The sequence below is a fragment of the Ambystoma mexicanum genome, chromosome 7q, assembly GCF_040938575.1.
Source record: "Ambystoma mexicanum isolate Mex_15411 chromosome 7q, UKY_AmexF1_1, whole genome shotgun sequence".
Lineage (NCBI taxonomy): Eukaryota > Metazoa > Chordata > Amphibia > Caudata > Ambystomatidae > Ambystoma > Ambystoma mexicanum.
In genome coordinates this window covers 1,049,984,618-1,049,997,695 of record NC_090941.1, presented here as the reverse complement: position 1 = coordinate 1,049,997,695, position 13,078 = coordinate 1,049,984,618, and the positions used below count along the sequence as shown (strand labels likewise).

The 13,078-nt window shown below is 40.7% G+C and overlaps 1 pseudogene; it reads right to left on the bottom strand.

Annotated features, from left to right (window-relative positions):
• Positions 1 to 2,859: 2,859 nt before the first annotated feature.
• Positions 2,860 to 3,727, bottom strand: LOC138528143 (olfactory receptor 52D1-like; annotated as a pseudogene).
• Between the last annotated feature and the right edge of the window lie 9,351 nt (positions 3,728 to 13,078).

Sequence of the window (13,078 nt, the reverse complement as noted above, 5' to 3'; positions counted from 1 at the left end):
GGGAAATCCCATGTCCATCAGGAACAAAATTACAAAACTGAAGAACTCGAGAGCCCCTGGCCCAGCCGTGATCAGTAACATGGACTTAAAGCAACGTCTGGAAGAATGGGTGAGACTTATTGGCAAAATCTTTTACAATTGCAATCAGGGTAAAGTAATTCTCCCATCATGGAAGACGGCAAACATCATCCCAATTTTCAAAAGGGGCGCCAAAGAAGATCCGTACCAATACCAGCCCATATCACTCATGGACATCATCGGAAACGTTTTTGGTTCTTTTGCCTTAGACGCCTTCCAGAAATGGCTAAAAGATGCAGGCTACATCGACATGTTCCAGACAGGTTTTGTTGAAAACACTGGAACCAAGATGAGTATCCTTTTGTTAAGCAGCCTAAAGGTGAAAGTACTACAGGGTGGCCCCCTGATCTACATGGCCTTTGTCAACGTGGTCCAGGCATTTGACCGGGTCGACAGAGCACGCATATGGGAAAAATTGGTCAAAGAAAACTGCCCGCCACCAGTGTTGGGACCCATCAAAGCCCTTTACCAAGATACAACAATACTCAGCCGGGTTTGACATCTGTCAGAAGAAATTTGCACAGCTTGAGGAGTCAAAAAGGGGTGCCCTTTGGCACCAACCCAATATGACGCCTACATTGCCGATTTCGCTTAATCTGAAAGGGACGTAAGAAGTTTTCAACCATTGTTAGGGGACTCTAGGATTTCGAGACTCTGTTATGCAGATGACATTATTCTCCTGAACTACACTCACAGCGGTCTGAAAAGACAATTGAACAACTTAGAGACCTATTTAGAGACCAACAATCTAGAGCTGAATAAATCAAAAACCAAAATCATGACTTTCGAAAAAAGAGCGAAAAAATCAGAAAAACTAAATTGGTACAGTGAAGGAGTGCAACAGGAGAAAGCGACCTGCTTTAAATACCTAGGAATGACTTTAAACATTCTCCAAATACCAATGCAAGATTTATTGTTTAACCAACAAAAAATACTAACGAGTCAAGAAGTGGCCGTCGATAGGAAATTTGGCTGCTTTTGCTTGATCCCAGCACAAAAATGGTTAAGGTAGTGACAAGCTTACTATACGGCACAGAAGCCATGCCACAAATTCCCAAAAAAACATGGCTAAAATTTGAGGGATACTTTTGGAGAAGAGTTCTTGGTCTACCTCAATCAACTCCAATGGCCCTCATCAGGCGTGAACTATGCCTGACATCGCTAAAAACAACAAACACCAGGAACACACTGATGCTGTATAGAAAGGTCATCCTGCAGCCAAGACCGAAAAAACTTGACATAGTAAAGAAAGAAATCGGCAGTGGCAGGAACCAGATGCTGACAAGCAGGGCCGCGAAAAACAACAAACTCTTTGACGATCCATGCACCACCAGAGAGAACCTCTTAACAAACCCAAATGAGGTCTTAAAGAAGCTGACCGAAATGGACTGGATAAAAACCCTAGAGACTGCGGAGACACACAAGCTGACCAAAAACTTTTCAACAGTTCCAATGAAAGTAAACAAAGTCAGAGGTTATTTAGGAAAATTCCCAGATAAAAAGTTGGGCAGACTATTTCTTCGATTTTGCCTGAACTTGTTGAAAACGAATGAAATAATGGCAATAAGAGGTCAATCGAACTTGAATAAATGCCGCTTTTGTAAAGACACAGAAAAAGCCGATACCAGCCGACACCTATTACTAACCTGTACAGGAACAAAGGCACTAAGATCTATATATCTGCGGAAAAATCTTAACTCTTCCTCAACCAACGACAAAGAGACCTGGTGGAACCTACTAAAGGGGGAGAAAAAATGCATTGGGTCATTGGGTGGCCTTATTTATGAAACATATCTATCTAGAGCAGTTTTATTAAACTGAACAAACAGACTTAACTAAAAAAAAAGTAAAAGAGAATACAGTACAATAAAAATGGTTAGACAGTTAAACAATCAAATCCAGATAGCATTCATTCAGGGATGTTGAAGAAGGTGAATGTTCAGGGAAGCATGAAACAGAGAGTAGGAAGCGATAGATTGAAGTGAGAGTGGAACAGCATTCCAGTTAAGGGGAACAAGAAGCTGAAAGGATCAAAAGCGAGACTGGGCACATGGAGGACGAGGAACCACAAGTCTGAAGAGAGAGGAAGACCGGAAAATCAGAGAAAAATGATCTAAGGAGAATCATTCTTTTCCTAGGTGGTAGAAAAAGCAATACTGTGGATATTTGTCTTTTTAATTAACATAATCTACAAGAAGACTGTGAACTGTGTCCTTATATTCTAAAGGAACTGTGAAACTGAAATTAAGTCATCTAAGTGTTTGGTTTAGTTAGATTTTCTAAAGTGGTAGGCGTAGTTAGTTAACCAGGATTTGGACTCATGAATAGTTATTTTGGACTTCGATGAACACCCTTAGTTTTGTTTTAGAAGGTAGGGAATTTTCCTCATAGCGGTAGGGCCAGCTGGGCATTTCTCTTTCATTTCAAATAAACACCATTGAATCATGGCCCACTGTAGTCAGAGTCCTTCTTCTGATTCACCACATATATTTTCAAACATTTACATATTGCAAGCATTTGACATCATGTTTCCAAACTGGATGGTGTAAAATGGCCGTAACATTCTGAAACTTAAATCATTCCTTACCATTTGGGGTCACTCATTTCTCACATTGTACATTGTTTTTCAATAAAGATGCAGGAAGATATATATATAGACATAAACACATTTTATTAAAAATAATGTAAAACAAAACTTTGACATTGTGCATGAAATTTCAAACCCAAATGGATCTATGACAAACCTAATTGAGCATGTAAAGTTCAGAGTGGAAACACTGTTCATACTTTGTTCCTACAGAACATAATTTGTACTCGTTTACGAATCTGCTGTGTCTTCACACCATAAATCAGTGGGTTGAGGAGTGGTGGAAGCAGTAGGTAACTGTTGGCCAAGATAATGTGAATGTGAAGAGCCACATGATGACCAAACCGGTGGGCTATGAAGGAAAATAGTGCTGGTACATAAAAGAGCAACATGGCACAGAGGTGTGATCCACAGGTGCTGAAAGACTTAAAGCATGCCTCCTTGGTTGGAAGACATAGGATAGCTCTCAGGATCAAGAAGTACGACACAGCAATAAGCACCAGATCAGATCCTGCCGACAGGAGGGCCATAACCAAACCATAAACTACATTTGTTGTGGCATCCCCGCAAACTAGTTTCACAACTGCCATGTGCTCACAATAGGAGTGTGCAATGATGTTATTTTCACAAAACCTTTTTTGCACCAGAAGTAGGAGAAAGGACATGGTCATGAACACAGCTCGAATGGATAAGATAACCTTGCCAATGTTGGAGTGAGTTAAGATGGACACATATCTTAGTGGAAAACAAATGGCAACATAGCGGTCAAAGGCCATTGCAACTAGAACTCCAGATTCTATGGCTGTCAATGAATGAACGGAAAACATCTAAAGAAGGCACACCTCAAAGAGGATCTCCCTGGATTGAAACCAGAAATGTGCAAGCATTTTGGGCACAAAAGAAGAGGACAATGTCAGGCCAGTAACATGCACAGGAAAAAATGCATTGGGTCATGAAGGCTCACTTCATTTGTACAATCAGTAGGATAAGAAGGTTGCCAAGAAGTACTAAGACATACATGAAGCAAAATGAGAATGCAATCCAGAAGTGGGCAAACTCCATTCCGAGTATTCCAAGTAGAATAAATGCAGAAGTGTGGAGACTTGTGAAATTCAGCCATTTCATAGTACACAAAGATAGTCTGATCTTCTATGCAGAGTTTCCCACAACCTATTATAAAGTAAAGTAGAGGAATGCATTTTAGTTTATATTCCATCAATTATCGAATGGGAAAACTATTGTTCAGCCACATAAAACATTATTGACAATGTGTGTCCTTTCTTAAAAGAGTTGATATTCGAACAAATCACAAACCAGTGACAATGTTTGATCATCCACCTCAAAACCAAGGTCAGTCGGTTGGGACCACACATACATCATGAATGATCTTTCTGGGGGCAGTAGGCCTCCCCTGGAGGGTGCACTCTATCACATCACCCTTACATGGATGCACCAAGCAGGGTTCCTGGAACCTAGCTCCCCCCTCAAAGTCATAACCTAACATGTATGAGTGGGGCACTAAAACTGATCGATTGTCTTTTCACATGCTTTGATGATTTGTATCCTGCATATGATCAAAGTTCTCAATTTTCATTGGACACACATGCCACGCGATTTCCACCCTCATAAAATACTGGTTTGATCCTGACATTGCATCTTTTGCATCGAATTTGCAGACAATGTGCCAATTGCCTTCAAAACAATGGTGGTCTCTATTCCAACCACCTTTGGGGCACATCCTTCCCTTATGGACAATTCAAATTGATTTCCTCGAGTTACCCTATTGTGTTAGCATTCAACATGTACTTCTCCTCCAGTTGTGTAGCGGCATACCAAGGCCATTGAGCAGCTTCAAGAACTGTTGCAAAGATCTCAATATGAGATTCAATACTGAGATTCAATGACCCAGTCACCATAAACAGTGACCAGCTGACCTACTTTGTCAACCATATCATTTAATACCTCCTTACGTATTGTAATGTGCAACACAGCCTTCATTGCCCTCGCCATACACAAACTGCATGAGTAGTAGAAACCCAAACAATGTTATAAAACAATCAGTGATGCAAATTGTGTCAAGAGACTGGGGTAAAGTGGCCAGATGCCTTTCCTTTGGATTTGGAAATGATCAACAGTGCACCAAATTGAAAAACAGAACCTCATGAAGTCCTATTTGGAAGAACTATACAAATGATGTCTTATCCTGCTGTTGAAGTTGCTCATATGAACATTAATCTAGCTGATGATGTCTTACTCGTCTATATTAATAGACGTATTTACTTGGTTAGCTCCATATACTGCTGTTTTCTGGAACAATGTGATGGTCAGAAGCTTACAGACGAAATCTGCTCTTGCTCCTTTGTGGAGCGCACCCTTTCAGTTAATTTTCATCACTAACACAGCCATCAAGGTAAGGAAGATCCCAAACATGGATGCATGTCAGTCAGTGCAAGTGTGCTGTGACCTTACCACAGGAGTAACATGGGCTCGGACTATTTGCTAACTATACCAATCTGCTACTTTATTGTTTCGTAAGCCACATTGTTTCTTTAGCTGACTTTCAACCTGTTCAGACACATAATGGGTAAGGGAAGGCATTCAATTTGTCTTAGGTGGCAACAACCTCTGATATTAAGTCATGGCCTTTTGTACCAACAGAGAACTATTGTGACACAGTAAGGTGGTTCAGGGGGCAGCTGTGACTGTGGCCTTAATCTCTTTTTAGGATTCCTACCAAAGGGCCAGATTCCTCATGCATGTTAAGCCTTATCCAACTGGCTCTCTGAAGAGATCTCCGTTTGTACATTGGCTGCTGACCAACCTTCATATAGCACACTACCTGTGGTGCTAAATGCTAAATTATAGGTAGCAATAGTCACACACCTGTCGAGGAACCTGTTTTTTGCTTGAACTAACACACATTTCCGATATGACAAAATAGTGTTTATTCAAATTGCATAATACAGGGCCACAGCAGACATGAGCATTATCAGTGAAAGAGTGCACAGTGGCAATTTTTAAGTGAAGTATCTCTGGGTTGCCACCAGTTGGCATTTCTAGTTAGTTGCCGAATGGATGAACTGGAAAGTGAACCAGAGAAGGATTTTAATGATGATGATTATCTGTTTTGTTTATTGATCACTGCTTTGCATTCTTAGAAGAACACTGTGGCAACAAAGAGATGATTGCATGAATCACATGAAATACATCATGCACTTTAGGTCAATAGTTGCATGCTATGGCGTTAACATAGATTTTTACCAACACTATGGTCTGCTCTCAGTCATTGTGGGATAACACTGTCAGTAAGATAGGTATGGGCTACATTATGCTTTTAATAATGCCACATTAGGCACCATGCTATGTTTCCTACTTGTATCTGCCTTAAAATCCACCCCACAGTTTCCCAACTGTTAAGAAGGAGGGCACATCAGGTTGTAGCAGCAGTTTGTTGAGATGTTTGGCAGGAGGATTAAGTGGGAAACCTGAACTGGGTGTGAGATGGTGCAAATTCAGACATTGCAATATCTTTTCCGTTTGTTTGGGGTCCCCCATACCACCCTTCCCCTTCACTGCAACCCCATAACAAAGGAGGTGTGTGCCATGTTGGTTTGTTGCTCATTTGGTCCATCCCAGTGGGACGTTGTGCCCCAATTGTCTGAGGTGGGATGGTTGCATTAAAAAAAGCCCTTTATCTAACTATTCCCACAGAGGGGATTGGTGCATTTTTGCTGATCAAGGGGGGTGAGATCATGTTGGGTGGGTGGTATTCTTTATTGTGATGACAAGACAAGGCAACTGCCAGATGTTTTAAAAACAATGTATAGAGTTGTTTAAGGAACCATTGACAACCAGCCAAAGATACTGCTAGGATGGTATTTCTGTTACATTTCTTCAGCATATGCTCATGGTTTGCCCCTGGCCTTCATCAAATGTTCAGCCTTCGATGGGCTTGTTGAAGTTGGAATTGGATAGGTTCAATTCATCTTCCCAGATGTAATGTGTGAATACACTTTGTATTTGTTCGCTGCAAGTGGTGCACTCTTTCTTTGAGTTCTGTGGATTTCTTTTTACTATTTTTGAGCTTGTTCTGGGAGCATCCGTTGCTGAACACCTGTCGTGCAACATCCTGGGCAAATATTCATAATTTCCCCTCCACAACCCAATGGCCCTCATTACGACCTCGGCGGTAGCCATGCCGCTATTGGCGGCATGGCTGCTGCCAAAATCACGTCCGGGTCCGAGTCCCGGTCCACAGAATGAGGAATTACCGGGCCATTCCGAGTTTGGAAAGGCCGGTAATTCCTCCCTCCAAGAACCTGGACCCAGTCCTTCCCCATTCCCATTTCAGCCCCCATAGGGCTGAATGAGAATGGGAGAGGGAGAAAACAACATGCCATTACGAGTTGGCCCATTGTTTGCTCCATCTTCCCCTCGCGGGACCTGGTAAGTACGCCTGGTTTGACCAGCCGTTACTTCCTGGATCCCGCGAGGGGACCTCGTAATGAGGCGGTACGGGGTAAACGGCGCTGGCACCTTTTACGCCACCGTTAACCTCAAACCGCCAGGTTTGTAATGAGGCCCCATGTCTGCCTCTCAACAATACTCTGCTTTATAAAGATGAATTGAAACGTACACATACCATAGTAAGGTACAAATATATAAATCCTTATAGAAATACAGTTTGGCGGTATCCCTCTTGGGATACCGTACAACTCGAGATGAGGCCCATAGTGTGTATACTTTTTATAGTTCCGACATAACCAATCCTAAGGTTATGTGCCAACCACACATTCTTGTTTTTCTTACCTGACATACATTTATGTATTAGCCTATTGCATTTTTCTTTAACTTTACATCACATAATTGTATCACACATCAGCCAACAATTCTTAAAGCTACTGTTCATCATTTGCAGTGTTGCATAATTTTCGATTCATTGTCTGACTAATTTTATTTTTAGCTTGACAAGATTACATTAAACATGTCAGATGTGGAAGATTTGGAGGCACACTCATGTATCTAGTGGACACACCTTAATACATGCAACGTCAGCATGTGGCAGGTTCCAGGCCTTATAGAAAGGGCTGGGTTTATCTTTACCCCTCATGATTATTAGTTAGGAGTAGCCCACCTTCTCAGGACAAATGGGTCAACAGGCCTTGTGACAAGAAGCAGAGTCCATCCTACATTGGTCTGTTACAGATATCACGTTACCATGCAATTGTTTATGCTTATTGAGGAGAAAAGTACTGTGCACACTTAAGTGAAACGTTTAACATTTGAACAAAGGGTTCGTCCACCAGTGCAGGCCTGATTTCTTCGTGGTTCTTGATGCATCCATGTTCTGCATTATGTGAAAGAGAGATGTGTTGTGTCCTGAGTGAATAGAGGTATGAGTGACAGTGAGCTCATGATTTCATAAATGGGGTAGTGCATGGAACTCTATGCTTGTGAGAGCTCCATGTGGCTCATTTCATCCTGCCGTAGCCACTGCCTGGAAGGCGTGTTTGTGTGAGGCATATGATACCATATATATATATATATATATATATATATATATATATATTGTTTTAATTAAAACAGTATTCAGTTTATTACAAACATTTACCTAAGAAAGTACAGAATCAATTAATGAATTCTTCAACAAATGATTTACAATTCATTGGCTCACCATGTGGTCAACACTGCATCTCACAGTTTCTTAAAACGTTATTAAATCTGCAATATTTCTATTAAAAGGTTTGTTACCACAAAAATGTGTTTAAAATCACGTCCTCATTGGCAACGTTCCCACCAGTCATATAATGATAACTGGTAGTTTTCCATTAGTAGTTCACCCATGCGTTTAGTAATTTGCGATCTTAATTTGTGGCAAGATAGCACCAGGTGTTGTAAGGTTTCTTCGTGATTTCTGCAGAATCTACAAGCGTATTGGTTTCAACATCGTGTCTATGAAAAAGAACTTCGCTGGTTGGAAAAATGTTCATTCAGATTCTAAGAAACAACTTTCTGTGTTGTGTACTTGGGAACATTGTTAAGTATTTTGGTGCAATATTCAATATTTGTTGCATGGCAATTACTGTTATACTTGTTCACAGTTTTTTCCATTTCTTTCCAGTCAACGCACCATCATGTTTTTGTTGTGTTACCCCTTCTGGGTTGTTCATAAGAGAGTGTTCAGTTGCATTGATACTAGCTAGTACTTCTTTGCATCTTAAAGTCCATAAGTTCAAAGTGCGATCTGTAGATTATGCCTTGTTCCCCTTTAGGATATTGAACTGTATTGGACTGTCATTCATGATTGTCTTACTGAACAAAGCTAAAGAACTCCACACTTCTTGTGTGTACAAGGATAGTACGCCTAGTTTGTGTCTCATCAGAGCTATTCGAGGGCAATTGGGAAGACACAAGGTCCTTTTTCCAAAATGATCCCCCTTGCAAGTCCCATGTTTCCTATGATGTTGACAAGGTAGTCTCTGCACCATATGCCAGAATGGGAGTTACTTTTTGCTTGTAGAATTTGATGACAGAGTTCACTGACCATTTCCCATATTTCTTGTGGAGAAATTGAGCTTGAGCTCTTGCAATGACACACAATCCAAGATATTTAGTTGTGCTGACTGCTCTGACAGGCTTGTTCCCCATATTGCACATAAAGAGCTGCTTTCTGGAGTTTCTGCCATGTAGATTTCTTAATGTCAGAATTTCTGATTTTTCTATGTTTGTTGTTAGATTATTTTCAGTATAGAAGAAAACAGTTCAAATTCACATTTTAATGGGAAGGAAAGGTGTAACACACAAAAGCTATATCATTAAGAAAAATATTTTATTATAGAAAAAAGATATAATTCTCATTAAAACTGTGTTAAATAATACACAGATTAAGGAACAACCCTAAAACCGGGATATCAAAAAACAGGATGATTGCATACACAACATCAATGTAAAAATAAAAAAACAACCATACCACATTAACTAAAAATACAACATTTACCATCCAAATATCAGTGAAAAATGTATTTGTTGCAATCTATATATAACCCAACATGTTTCTGTCTGTTGACTCTTAGATGTCTGACATTCATCAGGGGAAGCTCTTCTTAAAATTCTACAGTAATCGTCCCCTCCAGTCCTGGTGAGCATGGATCTGAACTTGATCCTTAATGCAATCTATAAAAACATACAACCATATTAAAAAAAAAAAATTTAAAAAAATTGTGTGTGCACCAACATTTCCCAAGATTTACCTACTTTTAATGTCATATGTCAACATTACACAAACACGGAAGCCTGAATTAATAAAGCCACCCGTACCTAGTCCCATTCGGGAACCCTTAGCACCAAAAATCTGCTGTAAACATATATACCTTGGGATCTGTGCATTCCAAGGATCCAATGTCGCCAATAATAAAGTCACATCCAGCCGGATATCAGCCGCTTATATTAGTAATCCTTTTCAATGGATTTGAGTAAGAACACACTAGAGAAAAAAACAACGACACACTGTGTCACACTATAATCATACCGGAGTATAAAAAGTAAAAACACCCCCTAAGGAACATGCTTGCACATACCTTGCAAAATGTGGTAGCCAAATGTGTTCCCAAAAGAGAATAAACCTTTGAGGAGAATGATCCGTCTTTAACGTGAAACGGCTACTGTGTCAAGTTCTAACTCTTCAAACACAATTTGTGGAGATTAAACACAATAAGAAGTAATCAACCGCTGTGTTCACTAGTGTTCACTAGGGTATTATTTAAACAAACAATTTTTAGAATTGTTGCTATATGTGGGAATGGCCTGCAAGACACATATCATTGGGTGCACTCACAGTGCCATGCTTGTGAATAGTGCATTGTGAACACTAATTACAACTCATATTGGAATAACAATGAGCAGTGGTTGAGTCAGAGTCATCAATTTACTGTCCCTGTCAGCCAGTGTACATGGATGAGCAAAAATGTGAGTGGGAAGTTGCATGATGGTGTGTTCCAATCAGAAGTTGCAGTGGTTGGCAAAAATATGTTTGACCTATGATGTTCATTCATCATCATCATCATCATATATGATTTGTTTTGGTAATAAAATACCATATCATCAGCAATCTACGCAGTGCAATCAATATTGATGTCACATAAAAAAGTAAAGACAGATCATTTCAACAACAAAAAAGCAGAACTAAAACGAAAGTTAAAAAGGTATTTTATACAAGACAGATAATCAGAAATTCAATAAATACTTTTTTCGTTTTGCTAATGCTAACCACACAAAACTCAATAGCGTCCAGAAAATCAGAGGAGTGTCAGCAAGTAAAATAAAAAGCATTGCAGGCCTACATTGTTGGAAGTTAAAATTGTATTGTTTTGTATTTTAATATTTATTTATATAGCGCCTATACACATGAAAGTGTTTCAAAGTGCTCAAGGAAGGTGGGAACAAGGGGAAAAACAACAGTCGCTCAGAGCCCTTGAATTTCTGAGACGATAACAGTCTGCACAGGCAAAGTATGTGCGTAAAAATACATATAACAGTTGAGACACAGCAAATAGGCCTGACAGTGATTCTGCTGTTTTACCAGTGCAATTAAGGGGAGAAGACAAGGGAGAACAGACAGACAATCCTCAGGCACGTTGCATGTGGGTCATGCAACTGCACAGAGGTCAAAGGGAGGGGGAGGTCCAAGTGCACCCAATCAGTAGAGACTGGGCTAAGTGCATAGAGCGCTACTCTCTTGGGTTATTCTAAGTGCAGTGCAGGAGGGAAGGGGTAGGGCCCTGAGACAAGTGCAAGAGTGGACTGGTGGAGGTGCCCAGGACCGGTGAGACTCTAAGATACACCAGGCGGCCAGTCAACAAGCTGTAAGGAGGTGGAGGGAGAGATGGAGAGCAGAGAGGGCTAGTTTTGCAGGGTAGAGGGAGAGCGAAGAAGGAGGAGAAGAGGAAGGTCTTGAGGAGTTTCCGGAACTTAAGGTCGGCTCAAGATGGAGGGTGCAGGGAGGCTATTTCAGAAGGAGTCACCTGTTGAGGATAAGGATATCCCTCCAAATCTCTGCTTGGAGAACTGGCTCACTTGCAGAAGGTTGGATGTAACTGAGCGGAGGGCTTGCGAGGGACAGTATTTAGGTAGGCAGCATTGCAGGCAGGTAGGTCCCAGGCCAATTGTGTAGTAAAAGAGCTAAAGTAGGTTTGAGAGCATGGACGTACATTGGACAGAAGAATAAAACATGTAAAAGATCATCATGACCATTTTCAAAGATCACATACAACATTATCTGGATCACCAAAGGCCCAAGTTGCCATAATAGACGTTAAGGGGAGTAAGTTAAAGTGGGCTCTGGCGACCAAACAGCGCTCATAAGAAATGAGTGCATACCAAGTCATTTTGGCCATAAAGGTGAGGAGGATCCTTTCCCTCTTCAAAAAGATCAAATTTGCCACAACAAAATATACATTCAAAGATTGCTTCTTAGTTCCTAGTCCATCCCTAATCCCAGTTGACATTTTGAAATAATGTTTTTGTTGTCTACACACACACAGTTGAAAATACCCTACCAAAAATTTTAAATTAGGAATTAAGCAGTGAAATAGGTCTGTATGGTGTAGGGAGATCTCTGGGGCTCCTGTTATATATGGGGAAGATGACAGCCAGTTTCCAATAATCCGGAAATTTCCCCTTTGCCAAGAATGTATTAAAGAAAATGGTAAGAACAGGTTTGCAGAAATCAGTCACATTTTTAAAAGGGTCAACGGGTATACCTTCAGATCCTTGACTACGAGCCACAGCTTGGGAAGTTAAGGCTTCTCTTACATCCTGCAAGGATATTTTCACATTAATAGAGCTTGGCTGTATCAAGGGGGATGCTTTGATGGTCCCAAAAGAATTTGCCTTATAACGATTACTAAAATGGGACTCCCAAGCCATACCGGAAACATTAATAGAAATTGAATTAGGATTCTCAGAATGTCTAGGGCCATTATTGACCAAATTCCAAAGCAATCTGGAGTTATTGGATCTGGCAACTATTGACAGTTCTTCCCATCCCTCCACATCATGAGTGGCTTTCCTATCAGCATTGTCTTATTTGCGTGGTCTATGCATATCCGCTATTAGTATATTATTAGGACAATTTAAGAGAGAAAGTAGGTGTTTTTTGGCCTTGTGACAATTTGTATCAAACCAATTGTTAACAGCCCCATCAAAGGGGGGCGTGGCTAACTGGCCATGGAATAGGACGTGCTGCGTGAGGAGCTCCTGATGATCCGACTCTATTTTTGCCGAATTTATCTACTAAAACTGCAACGAGCGCCTAGAACTTTGAGGGTCAGGTGTCGGAAGCTGCAAGATACGTGAAGCTCGCTGGAGAAGCTCATAGCCCCCGAGAATCGTGAGATATACATGGTTTTGTCTGAG